Source organism: Gadus morhua, chromosome 14 (genome assembly GCF_902167405.1).
Source record: "Gadus morhua chromosome 14, gadMor3.0, whole genome shotgun sequence".
Taxonomy (NCBI): Eukaryota; Metazoa; Chordata; class Actinopteri; order Gadiformes; family Gadidae; genus Gadus; species Gadus morhua.
The window spans coordinates 12,527,690-12,544,784 of NC_044061.1; positions in this window are offsets into that span (position 1 = coordinate 12,527,690).

Genomic DNA, 17,095 nt, shown 5'->3' on the forward strand with positions numbered 1-17,095 from the left:
TATGGGAATATAAAATGAGCCCTTTTGTTTTTAATGGATGTGGTCGAAGGGCCCACCTATAATCAGCATCATTTGTTGGCTCACTCAATTATTGTATATTCTTGAAACAGAATTTCAAAAGTGTATCTCTCTGTCTTTGTTTCACGCCGTTGTCATGACACATTTATTGCCAAGGAAAATGTGATTTTGATTATGCATCCACCGCTAACCTAGTGTTTACCCCATCTTGTATAAGGACTAAGTTAACTCCTCTTTTAATTGACTTATTCTTCCCAGTTACTTAAGAACGAGGCTGTGGTCCAGATCAAATTGTTTAATTCTTTCCGTTTCCTTCTGCTGACGAGCCAACCGCCGGCTCTATTGATGTTAGAATGCGTTGGTTTTCTAATGACGCTCTTCGCAGAAACAGATTGTGATCTTGGCAGTGCGTCTTGTCTTGTTTTCCTATTCATTTTTATCTGACTTTGTGTGCTTCTTCCACTGTCTTTTGTGGCTCATTATCAAAATCTCTGAATGACCCAGTTGCACCATTCGAAAAGATGCATGTTTATGGGCCACAGAATACATCTTCAGTGCATGCAGAGTTTAAACTTATATTGTGCAAAGCATACTTTTTCTCTGTTAAATCGTTCGTCATTAAATTATCTCCCTGTATTATTTCACATTAAACACTTATTCGATGCGTGATTCTGGGTTGCTTGATGACAAAAATATATTATTACCTTTCTTTAGCACTCACTTTACCGGATATACTTACCTGATATTGGACATTAAAAGCTAAGTGACTTTTCTTTACGATGCTCTGTGTATATTGTTCATAATTATATTAATTCCTCGTCCGCCTAGTGAATTAGCAAGGTGACATTGTTACAACGATGGACTAAAAAGCCCTCTTAATGTGTTCATGTCACAGGTGACAAATCAAAGGAAATAAGGTTGGACTATGAAGTAGTTTCTTGTTAGGGTACTGCGTCGCACGCTTTGTGATTCATTGCACACCACGCGATGCTCTCTAGTCTCTAACCATCTGTTTGCCACCACTGAAGGAGAATATGAAGGAGTGAGGATAGCAGCCTCGGCCACATAGCATTCATGTAGAAATGAAATCATTTTCCTCCTGCATTTAACCCTCCTGTAACAGATAGCTGGCCTCTATGACAGTTGCCATTCTGCAGCTGCACCATAATGACATATACATCGAGGGGCCTGAGTGGCTGCATGACAGAGCAGCGCGGCCCTAGTAGTAAGAGACATCAATGTAACAACACAGAAAGAGACATGGCCCTCCCTTATAGACACCCCCTCCTGATGGCTGCTCTCCTGCTCCATACCCCTGGTGGACAGCCTTAAACTACCACCTGCCCCGCTCTATGTGACAAATGTTGATCGATGGCTTATGTTTGAAGAGATAATTGATTGTTTAGGGGAAGAAAGGCCCACACATGATGGTTTCTTTTGCCAATTGTGTCCGTCTTCATTTACTGTTGTTGGCACACATTTGTTCCCGCAGGCAGGTCATTGAATGCCCTCATTTCCAAATCTTTTTTAATTTTTCTTTAATAATGAAAGAATATATATCGATCTAAATTAAATTATTACTAGAGCCCTTATTTTGCATATCAACAGTCACAAAACATTGATGTTGTACCATTATGTATTAGGTTTCATTCAAAAAAAGAAAAACATGAGAGTTGCGATCAAATAATTTTGTTTACAAACATGGTCATTTCTAAGATACTTATCGTCTCTCATTGCACCAAAAAAAAGTTGTCAAGTTGATTCATTTCCCGACATTTGTTGATGCACATCTAAAACATAGATAGGGTTTTGTGAAGCATTCAGTAATATCCAGGAACAGCATTTTATTTCCCTCTAAGGAATGGCTTGCCAGTCACCCGCATATTCAATCACTGAGCTTTCTTAATTGTAAATGTTCAGATGCAGTTGTTTTGCTCTGGCTTGTAGCTTTGCAGAGTGTGTGGAATGTTATATCTTTTTTTTTCTGTTTCAGCACAGATGAATTCAACCATTATTCATCCATAGCCCAGAACCAACCGATGGGTTTGGAAAATGAACCCTGTTCTCTTTTTCTCAAGTAAGTGTTTTTTAGTCCAGGGTAAACACACAGGCATTCTACACACACAAATGGCTTCTGCTCATGAACGTGTGCAAGGACTTGAATGCACACACACACACACGCACACATACACACACACTCAAACAGACCCCAAATAAACATCTAAGAAAACTTCAACATAAGGAGGCATTTCTGAGTTTATGGCTCCACCATCTGGTTATTTCTGGTATGGAGGAAAATTGTACATCCCGCATACATACTAAGGTAAAGGTATAATTCCTTCAAAATGGATATTTACTGATTACTGATTCAAACAAATTAATCACTGTAATTCAATGTCAATTAATCTGGCCACATTTGAGTAGTAATTTTTATTTGCCCAAAAGTTACCATACAACCATACCATACAATAATCATTTGAAGACTAGTAATATCCTAAAATAAAATATTATGCCATTAGGCACTGAGAGAGAATAACTGAAATCCTCCCATTAGACTATCACTGGTATTGCTATGGTCATTTGACAGTGGCCTTTAGAAGACAGAAAACTGATTGTCTTAACAGTCAACAGCATGAGCAGACTAGTGGGTAATAATCTTATCTGTAAATAAAAGTCTAGAGTTTGTTATGGATAGAAAGAAGAAAACATTTCATGGCTGGTGTTTGTATTCGTGGGTCTTCAAAAGACTCCGGTTATTGATCAGTGGAAATTAGATCGGTGAAGACAGCTTTTCAGCCGTCAGGGGGTAGACTCGTACAGAAGGGAGGGCGGCTCATTTAAAAAAGGTGCATGTTATGGAAGCCTTTATTAACACTCCTCATTTGCTTTTGAAGACAGGCGGGGGGTTTGGGACCCGAGACCCGGCGTGATATACAGACGTGTGGCGTCTTCAACGCTTATTCTCCTGCCGGGGATGGCTTTGTTGAAAACTATAGGCATCTCTGTTGCTTCTATGTTCTGACCCAATCCAAGTGGCGACATAAAAAGAAAAAAATCTAAACTTCACACTTCACACATTCAGTCGCAGAGAAAAAGACTGGCATTTACTGAAACTGTGCATGGGTGTGTGTGTGTGTGTGGTAATGTTTGTGTGTGTGTGTGTGTGTGTGTGTGTGTGTGTGTGTGTGTGTGTGTGTGTGTGTGTGTGTGTGTGTGTGTGTGTGTGTGTGTGTGTGTGTGTGTGTGTGTGTGTGTGTATGTATGCGTGTGCGCATGCGTTTGCATGCACACATGCACGCCGTGAGAGAATCCTCTCAACCTATTATAAATATGAATATGAAGAAATAAAGGGATTTGAGAGGTGGAAACCCGGGAAACTTGTGTCGTGAGGGAGCTGGTAAAGAAACAGAGACAGGTTGATGATGGAATACAAGATCCATTAGAGGAGCGTAGCAGAGGTGTGAAGCAGGGTGTCAGAGTGGAGAAATACAACATGTTAAACCCATTTGAGGAAAACCATCCCAGATCCCAGATCAGATGAGACTATTCCGCTAACATTATTATTTATATATTGATTAGGCATATTTGTTGGATTCATCTCGTCAACAAAATTTCCGAATACCAATTATGGTTGACTGGTTGTAATTGTAACAGGAAAGTCAAAGAGCACCTACTGTAGATGACTACTGATAGCATTAGACTTAATACGGCCTACAAAACCTAAGAACCTTAAGAATCCTTTATAAGAAACCACTACTTATTTGCATATACCGAAGGGCTAATCCTGGGTACTTCTAATTCCATATAGATGTAGTAAATCAAAGTTACATCTAGATATAAAAAGTACAAACATACCATCCCATTTCTGAAATCTGAAATCCCTCCTAGATTGGATATTTTAACCAAGAAACTTGGATCATATTGTGCCACGTGGCCACAACAACCAACTGATCTCTTCTTCTTGCGATTCATGCCATTAAATTAGTTTTGCAAACAAAACGCAAACGCAAAGCTCAAATCAGGAAATCTTTAAGACTTTCCCTTCCTATGTGCTAGGAAAGATAAACCCTTGCAAGGAAAGCCATTCTATGTAATATTAAATGTATTCTATATAATGCATGTGGACACTAGACAGTTTGAATTTAGTTAAAGAATTATAAGCAATAAACTGCATGACAGTAGAATAATACTTAAAGGAGGTATGTCTTTATAGAATATAATTGTGAGATGATTTGCATCTAACGTCCAATGGATTTGAAATGCCTTCTGCTTGTGCTGAAATTATTCAATAGTGATTTAAAATCAAAGATGAATCGATAAAATGTGTATATTATGTATTATTGTATACTAATAAGCAAATAATGTACTATGACTCCAAATTAATAAGTGTGTGTGTGTGTGTGTGTGTGTGTGTGTGTGTGTGTGTGTGTGTGTGTGTGTGTGTGTGTGTGTGTAAATGGACAAAACATATGTTACAAGGCATGAAATTGGAAGTTGATTTAAAAACGGGTTTATATTTTCACCTTCCTCCTCTCTCTCTTTCATCCATTAACGATGGTGTGCAGTGACCAAGTGTTTGCTCAGCCGAAAGTAAGGCTTGTTTGTTTTGAAGTGCGTTCAGGCATTTGCTCGACAAAACATTCTTCCTCTCGCCGTGCCGCTGAATCGGCAGCAGAAAGCTGACAGAGTGGCCTGCTCTCTATTAGAAACAGCCTCGGGAGCTAACCATGCAGAAAGCTCCAGGCTCAAAGGAAACTTGTTCCTCTTTTAAATGGATGAGCATTGAACACTCCTCACTTCTCCCCTGTGATTACTTTCTCCAGACAAAAAATGGCTTTAGATGCGCTTATGCAAACTGAATAGCTCGGGTTGAAAGCCGTCAACAGCTGGGCCTCTGCCAGCCACAGGATAAGCTAAAAGGCAGTTATCCGAGATTTAATACTCAAAATTATTGAAATCAAGGTGGGATTTGTAATGATATTCAATTACAATATTTTTTTTCATTGACTAGATAAAGTGGAAAATTCTAGTTTCCATGTCACAGGAACTATGATCCATTACTTTATTACTTATGGAAATTGATTGACAGATCATGTAATTCAACTGAAGTACTCTACATTGATGCTGAATAGTTAATGCATCCCCCCCCCCCCCCCCCCCCCCTCCATGCTAGCTCGTTAACAGGGGGAGATCCAAGCCACTATACTCCCTCCGATGGCTACAGCTAACATTTCTAGTGGTCCGTTTGAGCGTGTGCACTAGCGTCACCATCATGTTAGAACGATACGCATGCTCCCATGGTGACCAGGAGTAAGGCCAATGCTTGTGTTCGGTAACCAAATGCTACCGAACCATGAACCTCCGCTGAAAGAACAAAACAGAGTATCAGCGCTGCGTATCACTGCTAAAACAGGACCAGTGGGAGGGTACTGTTCTGGGCCCATAGGTGGGACTGGACCATGACGAGGCCAGCATGTTCCAGAGCAGCCAGCATGGTTATGGGAGACAGCCTGCCTCCTGCTTCTTAGCCTTCACCCTGCTGAAGGAGGCCAACCTGCACTGCCTCACCCAGAGGGAAGCCTCTCCTCCCCAATGTCATATCGTCAGTCATATTTCTGCCAAATTGTGATTTCTGCCTAAATCTACTCTCCTAACGCTGCTGATTCACTGTGCCTCGTTGGCAATATCTATACATTGACATCGGGTCAAACTTACTGGTACAGTATAAATAAATAAAAATGACGTGTTTGCCAAACAATGTGTTTTTACTGTTGATCCGAAAACCTTAAAATATGACATAGGCAATCATGCCATGAGGCCAACAATATGCTAAGTTGCTAAAACTCATGGTGGATCAATTCTCCTTGCTAGGCATCAGAAGCTATAGACACCCAGGTGCTGCTATTGTCTCCTCCAGAGGCGAGCGAAGGAAAGAAAGAAAGAAAGAAAGAAAGAAAGAAAGAAAGAAAGAAAGAAAGAAAGAAAGAAAGAAAGAAAGAAAGAAGCATGCTATGGAAGCAAAGGGCAGGACACTGATGGATTAACATAGAGATCTAGCTTCATGAAGTTCCAAGTAATAGATTACATCTTACTTTGAGTTTTAACCCAACATGAAAGCTGGCGCTTAAGTAAACATAAAAGTCACTCATGATTCTTGGAAAAACAGCATGGAGCCCACATTCGCTATAAAATTATTGTTCATGCATTCTGACGGCATTACTTTCTAAATCTACTTGTGGTGCATCATTGCATTAGCTATATCAAACAATTCATTCTTGTTGTTCTCTTTACAACAGATAAAGAGGAAATTATCTGTTGATAAAGATTACAATATCGGTCTCTCAATGGCTTTGCTTTTACCAGCAGTGATTTGAACTTAAAAGTAATATCCAATTTGTTAGACATTTAATTTGTCAGTTCTCCCATAAGTGCACAATTAAACTGTTCTTTTATCTAATTACAATGAAACAAGAAGATCATAATGAGTGTTTGGCTTTGTTGTTGAGCTCACTGATGTTAATACCATGCTTTCTTGAGATAAAACCCCCCCATTACTTTAGATGTAAATCAGAGACCTCCTCAGTCGCTGCTACCGAGTGATTATTACAATGCCTCGAACGCATTGCACCACCCTTGTTTACCATTTACAATGATACAGAATAATAGGGGGGGTATTACCCCATTACCCCTACCAAGTAAGAATATGAAGTTCTTTATTTGCTGTAAATAATTTATGATGCACTGCATCTCTAGAGAACCCCCGCCCCCCCAAATGATTAAATAAATACCATTGTAGTGCAGCGCAACTCTGCCCTCCATTTGAGTCAAATTTAATCCCCTATTAGGATTGTAGGTCTGCACGGCTTTGTGGGTAATTAGCGAACATGCTCAGGAATGTTGGTGAGCCTTGGCAGGTGCGTTTGATCAGCGGCACGAGGCAGAATCACTGTTGACAGAGAGAGGGTGGTGGGGGGGTGGGTGGGTGGAGGTGGGAAGGCAAGAGGGGTGGAGGACAGAGATAGAGGATGAGAGCTATTCATTTAGACTATTCCAGTGCTTCTATCACAGCCTAATACTTAAAACAGAAGGAGGTACTCAACGGATTTTCTATAATAATTGCATTAGTAATTTGACTTAGTTGATTTCGCTATGTTAAGCATATGATGAGGATTGATGCGCTAGCCCAATGGTTTGTATCATAATTCCCATATATTTTTTATAGTGCAACAATTTTGGTTACTATCCGCAATCTGCTTGAAGGTGAAAGGCAAGCCAATTAACGCATTTTCAGTATTCATCCTCAATGATAACTGCTAAATTAAGAAAAAAAATCCTAAAATAACCAATGCATTAATATTGATTTTAATATGTTCTATATGTTTACATTTACCACCATGATGGTACAAGGAGCAGATATTTTACTAGTTCAATAATAACTACGAAAAACCTACTGTCATGATTACTGTTAAACACATATATTGTTGATGAATTATTAATAGTAGCCCGCGCGTGCGTGTGCGTGTGTGTGTGTGTTTGGTGTGTGTTCACTTCAGTAGAGCACAAAGAGGACTAATTAGAGGGTCTACACTAGAGCTAATTTAAAGACGCCAGAAGCATAGTTTATATATAAGTGCTAATATTTGAAAGTCAAATTTTGGTTGAAAAAGGGCTGTAATAACTGTTAATTAACTCCTATTTTCTTCTTCTTTTTTTGCTTTTTGTATTTTTTCTTCCATATAAAATAAAGTCGAATCAAGCATAGACTAGCACTTAACATTTCGGACCACAAAGATATATTTCAAAGCTTTGAATTATTCCTTTGATCTGAATATTCTCTGTAGATTAGATATTATTTTAAGATCCCTTTGTTCAAAAATTCATCTTTATTATCCCTGCATGAAATGCATAGCAATTCCCCACGTAACTAACCATCGGTGCAATTAACATCTTCGATCGACCTCATATTACTGATAATTTATACGGACTCCATACCTCCCCTGTGGCAGCTTGCAGGGTTCGCCTCTTCCCCAGCAATGGAATCAGTTTCATCCTCATGAAAATGGAATGTGAAACTTTAATGAAGAAGATTTGACTGTCTTGATAATAAAGACTTTGAAACAACACCAAGACCGGCCGCAACAAGCAAAGCAGAAAAGCCGCACCAGTGTAATGACATCAGCCCAATTAAAACAGACGATAAATATTAACAGTAGTAAGTATTAACAGAACATGTCTGGGTAGCCAAGTTGTAAACAAGAGTCACTTTTTAATGATGGCTAGTCATTAAAACTGTGTCACACAGTGTTTTCCAGCAAGGCAAGACGTCCCAGTTCTATTGAGTGAGCGGTGTTGGAGGCAGAGGCAGCCTGTATTTGATCCGCATGAAACCACCGAAATTGATTTAAAATGAACATACTGTTAGAGGATAAGACAATGCGCAGTGCAACCGACCATCGTCTCATACAGCAGCGCCAAAAGTGAGGCATAGGCCTGATGCTGGGCCTTTGGCACTGTGGAACCATGACCGGTTGAACACAGATGGAGTTACAATCTTCTAATACAGGAATTAAAAATACAGCCCTGCCTAAGCAGGAAAGGCATACTTGCAAAAAACAATGACAACTTATCATTATCTACTCAATGTTTTTAAGGAGGATAACCGCTCTGTTCTATCCTCCATCTTCTCACCTGACCGTATGTTATACTGTCAGCATCTCGTGTTCAAAAGAGCAATCTTTAAAATAAATAACACTTATTATCACAATTAAAATATACAATGCACAATTAACTAAATAGTGTCTTTAAGGATTTGTGTAGCTAGCTGCTACCAGAGGTATTTCAGCAGTACCTAACATGTAGCATGCGCTTTTCTTCGTTTTCCAAATATTATCAAAGTTTAAAACATTCAGATTTACATATACAAAAATGGTTACGTGTGTGGGGTCAGAATCATAGAATAAATATGAATCTTAGCAGAAGTGATGCTTACTTCCCGATAACATACAAAGGCTGCAGATGGGGAAGTTTGGGTGTTGGTGAACGTCAGCGCAGCTAATAAATGGGCAGGATTAACACCAGCCTTATCATATCCACGGCCTTTAATAGGCAGGCAGTGTTGAATTATCTATAGGTCTCAGTGATTCAAAAAGGACCATCAAACCCAAACTTGAGAGCAGTGTCTTGTAATTGAATAATACATTACATGTGGCAATTATTTCTGTTAGAAGCAGACTGAGGAATCAATAACCAAGGGATCAAATCAAGGACTGTGCGGCTCTTGTCTCTATCCCCCTTGTGACCAATTACATCAGCACAGTTTAAACACCTGCAGTGTCACATCTCGCTGTGACTCTCACTCACCCCGCATTCTCTCTCCCTCATACTCACACACATATTGTGTTAGACAGCTGTTGAAGGCTTTGAAAAGGAAAAAAAGGTGCTTCAAATTAATCTTTAATTTTTCATATGTATCGATACTTTAATAAGCAAAATTAGGATATGAATCTTAAAGGAATATTTTTGCCCTCACTTTTTTTGTAGAAAAAAACACCCCAAAAAAAAATATATATATATCAAGGTTTGAATGTAAATATGGGATGATGGTTTGGGGCGATGGGGTTGCCCATCTTTGTTGAGTTAATATGTTCGTGTTGCGCAGACTGACCTGCGCTTTATAAATTATGCACCCGTTCTTTGCTCCAGGCGGCGTATCTAGCCATGAGATGCGTGGTGCTGATTACGAGGGAGTGAAATGGGCCTGTTTTAATGAACACATCCCATTAAACAGAGTCGTGGCTCCGGTACACACAGGTGACAATGAACCCTTGACCGACAATGCTCCTGGCTTGTTGGCAAAAGGGAATGCAATTACACCTTTCGTTTTATCACTTGAAATATTCACAGTTCTTAAAAAGGCAGACATCAGGTCTCATTAAATGTTGATGTTGCTGGTGAGAAGAGAAGAACACTGGCTACATCAAAAGCCTTGTTAGGTCCACTGAATACTAATACGCATGCCAAGCCGCATTTTGGCCGCATCTAAACCCTGCAAGAAAAGCTGGGTTCAACTGCCAGTTCCCTAGCCGTCTCCCCTCGAGACTTTGACTTTGGTTCACGTGCGGAATCCCATTGGATAATGCCCAATCAGGGTGTGATCGGATGTGATTTGCTTGACTCGTCCGTACATACGTGTGTTGGGCTTCAGTGTTTCATCACCTGCCCTTTTGTGATGTCTTGTTGAATATGCGGATTGATCGTCAAATCTGTCAATACAACGCAAACAGAGACTCAACCATGCAATAATAGCCTGGAGCCACAGGACGTATGTGTCGGAAGATTGATTGATTATCATTCCCATTTGTATTATTTCCGTGTTTGTGAGAGTGCTTGCGCAAGCTGATTAGCTTGTTCTTCTGAAAGTTTGCGGCATAGGAGTTGAGAACATTTCATCCTTGAAACCTTCATATTTAACCCATTATTTTGAAAGACAAGTCTATACAAATGCTTTTAGTCTTTTTATTCCAAAGGCAGGTATAGCAACCTAGCCCAGGGCAAGATGCAAGTCCATATCATCAACTCAGAAAAGCCAAGGTCGTCAAAACACAGTGTACATACAAGTACATGCATAAGGCAACAAGAGCAACTAGAAAATGCATTTCTTGCAGAAAATGTGGTGAGTGCCGCAGTACAAAGTGAGGTTGAAAATATTTTTTTAATAAAGCAACATAGATTAAGACATAAAGAAACGTTAAATGGCTTAAATCAAGTGATGGGATTTTAACAAAAGTTCAAAAGTCGAAATGGAGTAAACAATGTTAACATGCACACAATTTAAGAAAATGTAAATGGTTGGAAACAAATAAAGTGACAGCTGAATGAAAAGCGCAAAGCATTGCTAAAAATGAAGAAATGTAAAATGAATTAAACTGAAGAATCTGAAAGGACAAATGTATTGCCCTGCTGGTGTGTGTGTGTGTGTGTGTGTGTGTGTGTGTGTGTGTGTGTGTGTGTGTGTGTGTGTGTGTGTGTGTGTGTGTGTGTGTGTGTGTGTGTGTGTGTGTGTGTGTGTGTGTGTGTGTGTGTGTGTGTGTCAGCGTCCGGTGATCGTGTTTTTAAGAGAATAGCGAGCCGGTGTCCTCCAAAAGTAACTGAATATTTTTAAAATTTGAATGGAGTCTCTAGGTGAAAAATTGAGGTAGGAGATAGATTCCACAGTTTGTAGAGCGAAAGAAAGAATAAAACTTAGGAAGAACAATAGTTGAGCGCTTTATGCAGCACTCACCTAATGACTATAGATCCATGCAGAGGTGACTTTCTGTGTAAAGATGTTCTTTTCATCTCGCAGGGGCCTTGGGACCTTCTTATTGAGAGAAGATGTAAAGGAAGGAGACATGCTTTATGCGTGTTCCAACTTTCTCTTAGATTATAACTATGCAGGAAAAAATTATATTATGCCTACAATAGTCTAAGCCTCTTCATTCTCATGGAGTCACCATGCGACCAGTCCTTAAGATAATTCATTGCAAGTGAAGCCGTCTTCAAGAAACTGAAGACGAGGTTCTCAGTGGTTGTCAGCCTTAACAAAAATGTATACTTGGCTCCAGTGAGACACAGGTTATTCTGATACATTTGTTCCGTCCGTTGGTATGTCTTTTTTGTTTCTGACGTATGGTATCGGATTGGTCTTGCTTGCTGCTTGCATGTCATAAACTCGCTACATGTCAGGACGAGGTCTTCTTTTCCTGACTTTGACAGTTATTGGTAATCATGCTGTTAATCAGCAATCATGCAATGCTGTGTCCCTTACTTTTTGCATTGAAGTGAATGGCTCTGCTCTGCGATTTTAGACACGCACCCAAATATCAATTCCTGGAAGACCTGCTACCTTTCATAAGCAGCTGTAATCGAAAATAAATTAGGTGTAAAACTTACAGAGAATACTTGGATGAAGACGTGGCCAAAACATCAAAGGACCACCTGTGTTTTCAGGCGACTTCTGGGTGGTTGGTTTGTGTTGCATATTTCATGGGTTTCATGGCTCACAGCCCAGCTATTCTACTGCAGTGTATAAAAGCAGAAAACCAATTTCAGTTAAATACGATGTCAATTAAAAGAAGAAGACTTATTGTCTGTCTGTTTCTAATTTTACCGTTGCTGTTCTCGGGTGTGGCCCTGAGCCGCTGAAAACCATGGCTTTTTACCATGCGTTTCTTAACCCTGAAGTTGAGCGCAAGAATAAGAACTGAGAGAGACTGTGTTCCACTTGAAAGCCTCCAGATGACCTATGGTTCCAGGCAGGCCTTTAAAGACACGGAGGACAATCAAAAGGACAAACGCGAGCGGCGTCCTGGGTGAGCTACAACATGAATGCGCGGCGGTGCTAGGCTCACTACTGTGATGTCTTTGACCTGATAGTTCAAAGCCGCGTGTGGATTCAGGGACCCCTGCACAGTGTGGGTGCACCTCAGACACACACACAAAAAACCTTTGTTCATAATATAGTGAATCAGCCACATTGTTTTGGTTTTAAGCTGGATAGCAGCATTTGATAAAGATAAGAGTGGAACAGTTGTAGACACAGGCAGCCGGGCGCTTACAAAACACATCCCAGACAGATCGAATGCTTTGCCAAAATATCCTCTGATATGTATGATAATAATTGAATCGCTCAAATAAATCCTGGTGCCATCTAATACGACCCATCTCCATTTGCTCTCCTTTCTCTCTCTCTTACACACACACACACACACACACACAAACACACACAAACACATGCCCTTTTCATTCAAACACGAGAGTCGAAATGAAATACTCACACAAAAAGTCAGATATTTTCAAGGCAGGTACACCTTGGCACAAGCACACAAAGCATTGCACTTTACTATTCCTTAAAACGTGCGGTGTTCTCAACAAGTTGGGCTTGTTGCTGTGTGGTGTGTAGTCTTCTGTTTTGTAAAGAAACAAGGTGGTGAGGTGGGATGGGGGGGGGGGGGGGGGAGAGGGTCACAGAACGGTAGCCTGTGTGGTGTGTTCTGTGTGGTGGGTTCTGTGTGTATCTGAGGCGAAAGGAAGGGTGCCCAAGACCCCAGGGTTATAGTTAACAGGGGAAGGGAGAGAGGGAGAGAGGGAGAGAAAGAGTGAGAGAGAGGTTGACTGCTCACAGTGCTTCTCCTCCATCTCTCCCGAGACACAAGGGTGAGCCCCGCTTTGAAGTTGAAAGTGTGGCTCCGAGACAATATGGGACAGGCAGGCCAGCCTTCCTATCTCCTCCATGCTAGAACCGTGTATTTCTGTATGTGCGCGTGCAAACGGTGTGTGTGCGTGTGTGTGTGCGTGTGCGTGTGTGTGTGTGGGTGTGTTGGAAGGGGAGCCGTAATAATGATGCTGCACTGTGCATGGACACATTACAGCACAAAAAAAGTGTCTACATCACAGTTAGACAAATTCAAGACACCTATTAAATACAAAGTACTTAAAATAAGAGATAAAAAAACACGTGTCCAACTTGGGTTATATTATGTCAAGTTGTTTTATTCACAGCCCACAAACCAGATTTTTTTTGTCATCAAAACCCAAATTGAGAAGAACGCTACAGTAGGCCTACATCACAAAGAGTTAATTATCCAGCGCTCCCTTGGCACTGCCGTAATGAGCGACCTGACAATTAGGTTTACATGCTGCGCATGTCTCCTTTAAGAGCATATCAGATAGCAATCTTTATCAAACATACTCTATAAAATCCCCCTGTCAATTGCAATTATACAGATCTTCATCATAGACACGCATAACTGAATACACGCCTGCTTTACATTTCAGAGTGCACACAAGACGTTCCTGTGCCTACAAAAGGAAGGAAGAGTGTGTGTGTGTGTGTGTGTGTGTGTGTGTGTGTGTGTGTGTGTGTGTGTGTGTGTGGGAGGGGGCAAGGAGCTAAATCTTTGACGAGCCACAGCATAGGCCTTCGGTAGTCTGTTTAATGATGTCTTTAGAAATGTCTAAATCACACAGTAAATAAAGCCCCAGTCGTGAGTGAAGTTTCGGGCGGGGGAGAACAGAGTGTGATGTGTAATGCGTGGTAACAAGAGTGATCAGAATGCAGGTGTGCCACAGAGTGACGTCCTCGGCAGCACTAGGCTCAGGAGAGGATGTGGGAGTGCGTTGAATTGTTTCTCAGGGCTCGTGGAAAGCCTGTCAACGAGTGTGTTTATTGCATTGCATTGAAAAACCGAGATTGGTATGTTGCAGATGGGGGATGAATAATATAAATAATAATTGTATACGATAGCGAGAAAATGCTCCAACGCTCAATATGCAAATAGGGGGAATATAGCGGTGCGCATTTTGAATCAAGTTGATTTCAGTTAACAAGCTTGCTAAAATAATAATGTTACTAACATTACTTATATAGAAAATCAGACATTAACATCAGGACTTTAAAGATGCATAGCTGTTTTATGCTATATATATCCGAACAAAGAAATAAGTAAAAGGCCGCAAATGGTTTCGCTATATCTTTTAACATTATCGTCCTACAATAATCTACATTTAATAGTCAAATGTATCACCTTGTTAATAAGTGTGCAATATATTCAATATTCTAACCAATATGTTGTCATTTGATTTGAAATCAGACACATAATATCAAAACATATATTTTATAATTAATAAAAAATATGCATTTTGTAACATTGAATACTGTTCATATTCCCCAAAATCTCAAAAAGTATCAAAATCAGCTGTGTAAGTGATGGTAATAGAAGGATTGATGGCTCTTTGCTGCCATCTTGGGTAAGTGAAATGACATTACATAAATTCTCCAATTGGTCGTTCCCTTTTCAGCTGATTTCTTGTTTGCTGAATAAAGGTATGCGCAATTTCATATCAGATAAAAAGTATCAAACATGCAATAATTGGTTATTACAATATTTCTGTATTCAATGTATCGCGATAAGAAAATCTTGGAATGTTGAGGCCTTGGAAAACAGTTGAAGAGAATATTATGCAATTATATTGCATTTAATTTAGCTGCAGTGTTCACCCCATTATGAATAGAAGTTGAACCTGTTGTATTATTGAAAAGGTTTTTCAAGCAGGGAGAAGAAAGCCTTCTGAGCTGGATGTGCTGATTAGTGTGTCTTTGACAGCTAGGATCAAGATCACAGGAGGAATAAAGAAGGAATCCGATATGGTCCAAACATTATTGACTAGTTGATAGACCAATTACTGAAAGGCCCTGATGTTCATTTAGTCTGCATGAAATGTTTCACCAACTGAATGATTGTAGGTCTCAAATACATACACATTTGCACCAGACAGTTGTCTTTTAAATCTATTTATTCATTGTGGAATTTTTTGGTAAAATTTGGAACAATCAGATAAGGCAATAAAGTCTGCATTTAGTCAAGTTATAACTATATCAACAGAAAAACGCTTTGCTACTGCAAGGAGCACTACAATTGCAGTGAATCAAGCAATAGAGAGGTTCATCTGCTGAAGGGATTTATGGGGGTTGTAGTTGCATACCGTGGCATCACAAATTCACAACACTGAACTTGAAGCCGGAAACCAACAATGCAAAGGGCAGAGTTGCGCCTTGTAACTGATACAGAGTTTAAGAAGTTTTCTACAGCAACCAGTCTACAAGGTGTTGATTTGAAACCTTTGAAGACACTATAATTTGTTTCCTACTGATGACAAGTTTGGTTTGACCAATAACGATATATATATGAAGTGAAAGAAGCGAAATTCCCAGTGCAAATATGTTTAAATGAGTTACTGAAAGCAGTGATCTGAAATGGGATCAATTTTATTTTTTATTTTTAATTAAACATTTTAAAATTATGCAACAATAAAGTATTGTTGCAAGTGGCCTGTATACATACAGGCCACATAGGCCATATAGGCCTTAACATGTTTTTTGCAAAGCAAAAAAAAATGATGTGGATGTTTCCAACATTCTCATATGTCTCTTTTTTAATTTTCTCCCAGTGCAAATATGTTTTTGAATGAGTTTCTGAAAGCTTACTTGTGAGATCAGAGGTAAAATAGGATAAAGTTAAAATAGAACTCACGCTGGAGACCCTGATGAGGATGGGTTGCCGTGGACACCAGTCTTCCTCGTGGAGGCTCACCGTTCTTGTCCAGAGTTGCCTGACAAAACGCTTTGGAACGGCCCTCAAGTCAGGACTGATTTTCTCTGGCCACCGTGGAACTGTTGAGACCGGACACAGTACATCATAGAGTACTGGGTAAGAGTCTATTCCTTCTGATCATAAATACATTTAAAAAAAACACACAGACACATTGAAGAATAGACTAATGTGTGTGTGTGTGTACATATGCCTTTCTATACATCAATTATTCAAATTTTACATTCAATTTTACTATTTTGAAGGTGAAAAACAGCAGAATTTAATTAAAGTATAATTAAAGTTCAAAAGGCAGAAATTTAGTTTTTTTTATCAGCTAATCTACACGATTGAAGATAAATTGCTACTGCCAGTGTACAGTAACCCTACATTCACACTACATGCGTCCGTCGACGGATGACCGAGGGCGTGTCTGACATATGGGGGAGTAGCCTTTGTCGACGTAGCTTGCAGCCAATCAAATTACTCCCCGCTCAAAGCCAGCTTTTTCCTGCTTCTTCCTGCTTGTTGTCTTTATTGCAAAATGGATCCCTTAGTCACAAGGGAGTGTTGCCCCTGTACGTGTGCAGGGACTGGTACAGTGGGGTGGGTCACAAAGGCGATTTCATTGGACAGAGTCCAAGTAGCGTCATAGTGTCGATTTGCATAACTGCGATCTGATTGGCCAACGGATCTGTCGCTGCCCGAAAAGTTTAACGCAGGACACGGAGCCGACAGAACTGACGGACCCACAATGCATTTCGAAAGAGTCCCATGGAGAAGGGTCCAGCTGCAGGCTTGGGCGTAGCTTACCTGTGCATCCAATATTTTTGAACTATCCGTTAAAACGGAGACGCCAAGCTCTGTGATTGGTCCTCTAACAAAATCATTTACGGATTACTTCTCCGGTTTGACTTTCCACCTTATTTACTTTCTCCATTGTTTACTTT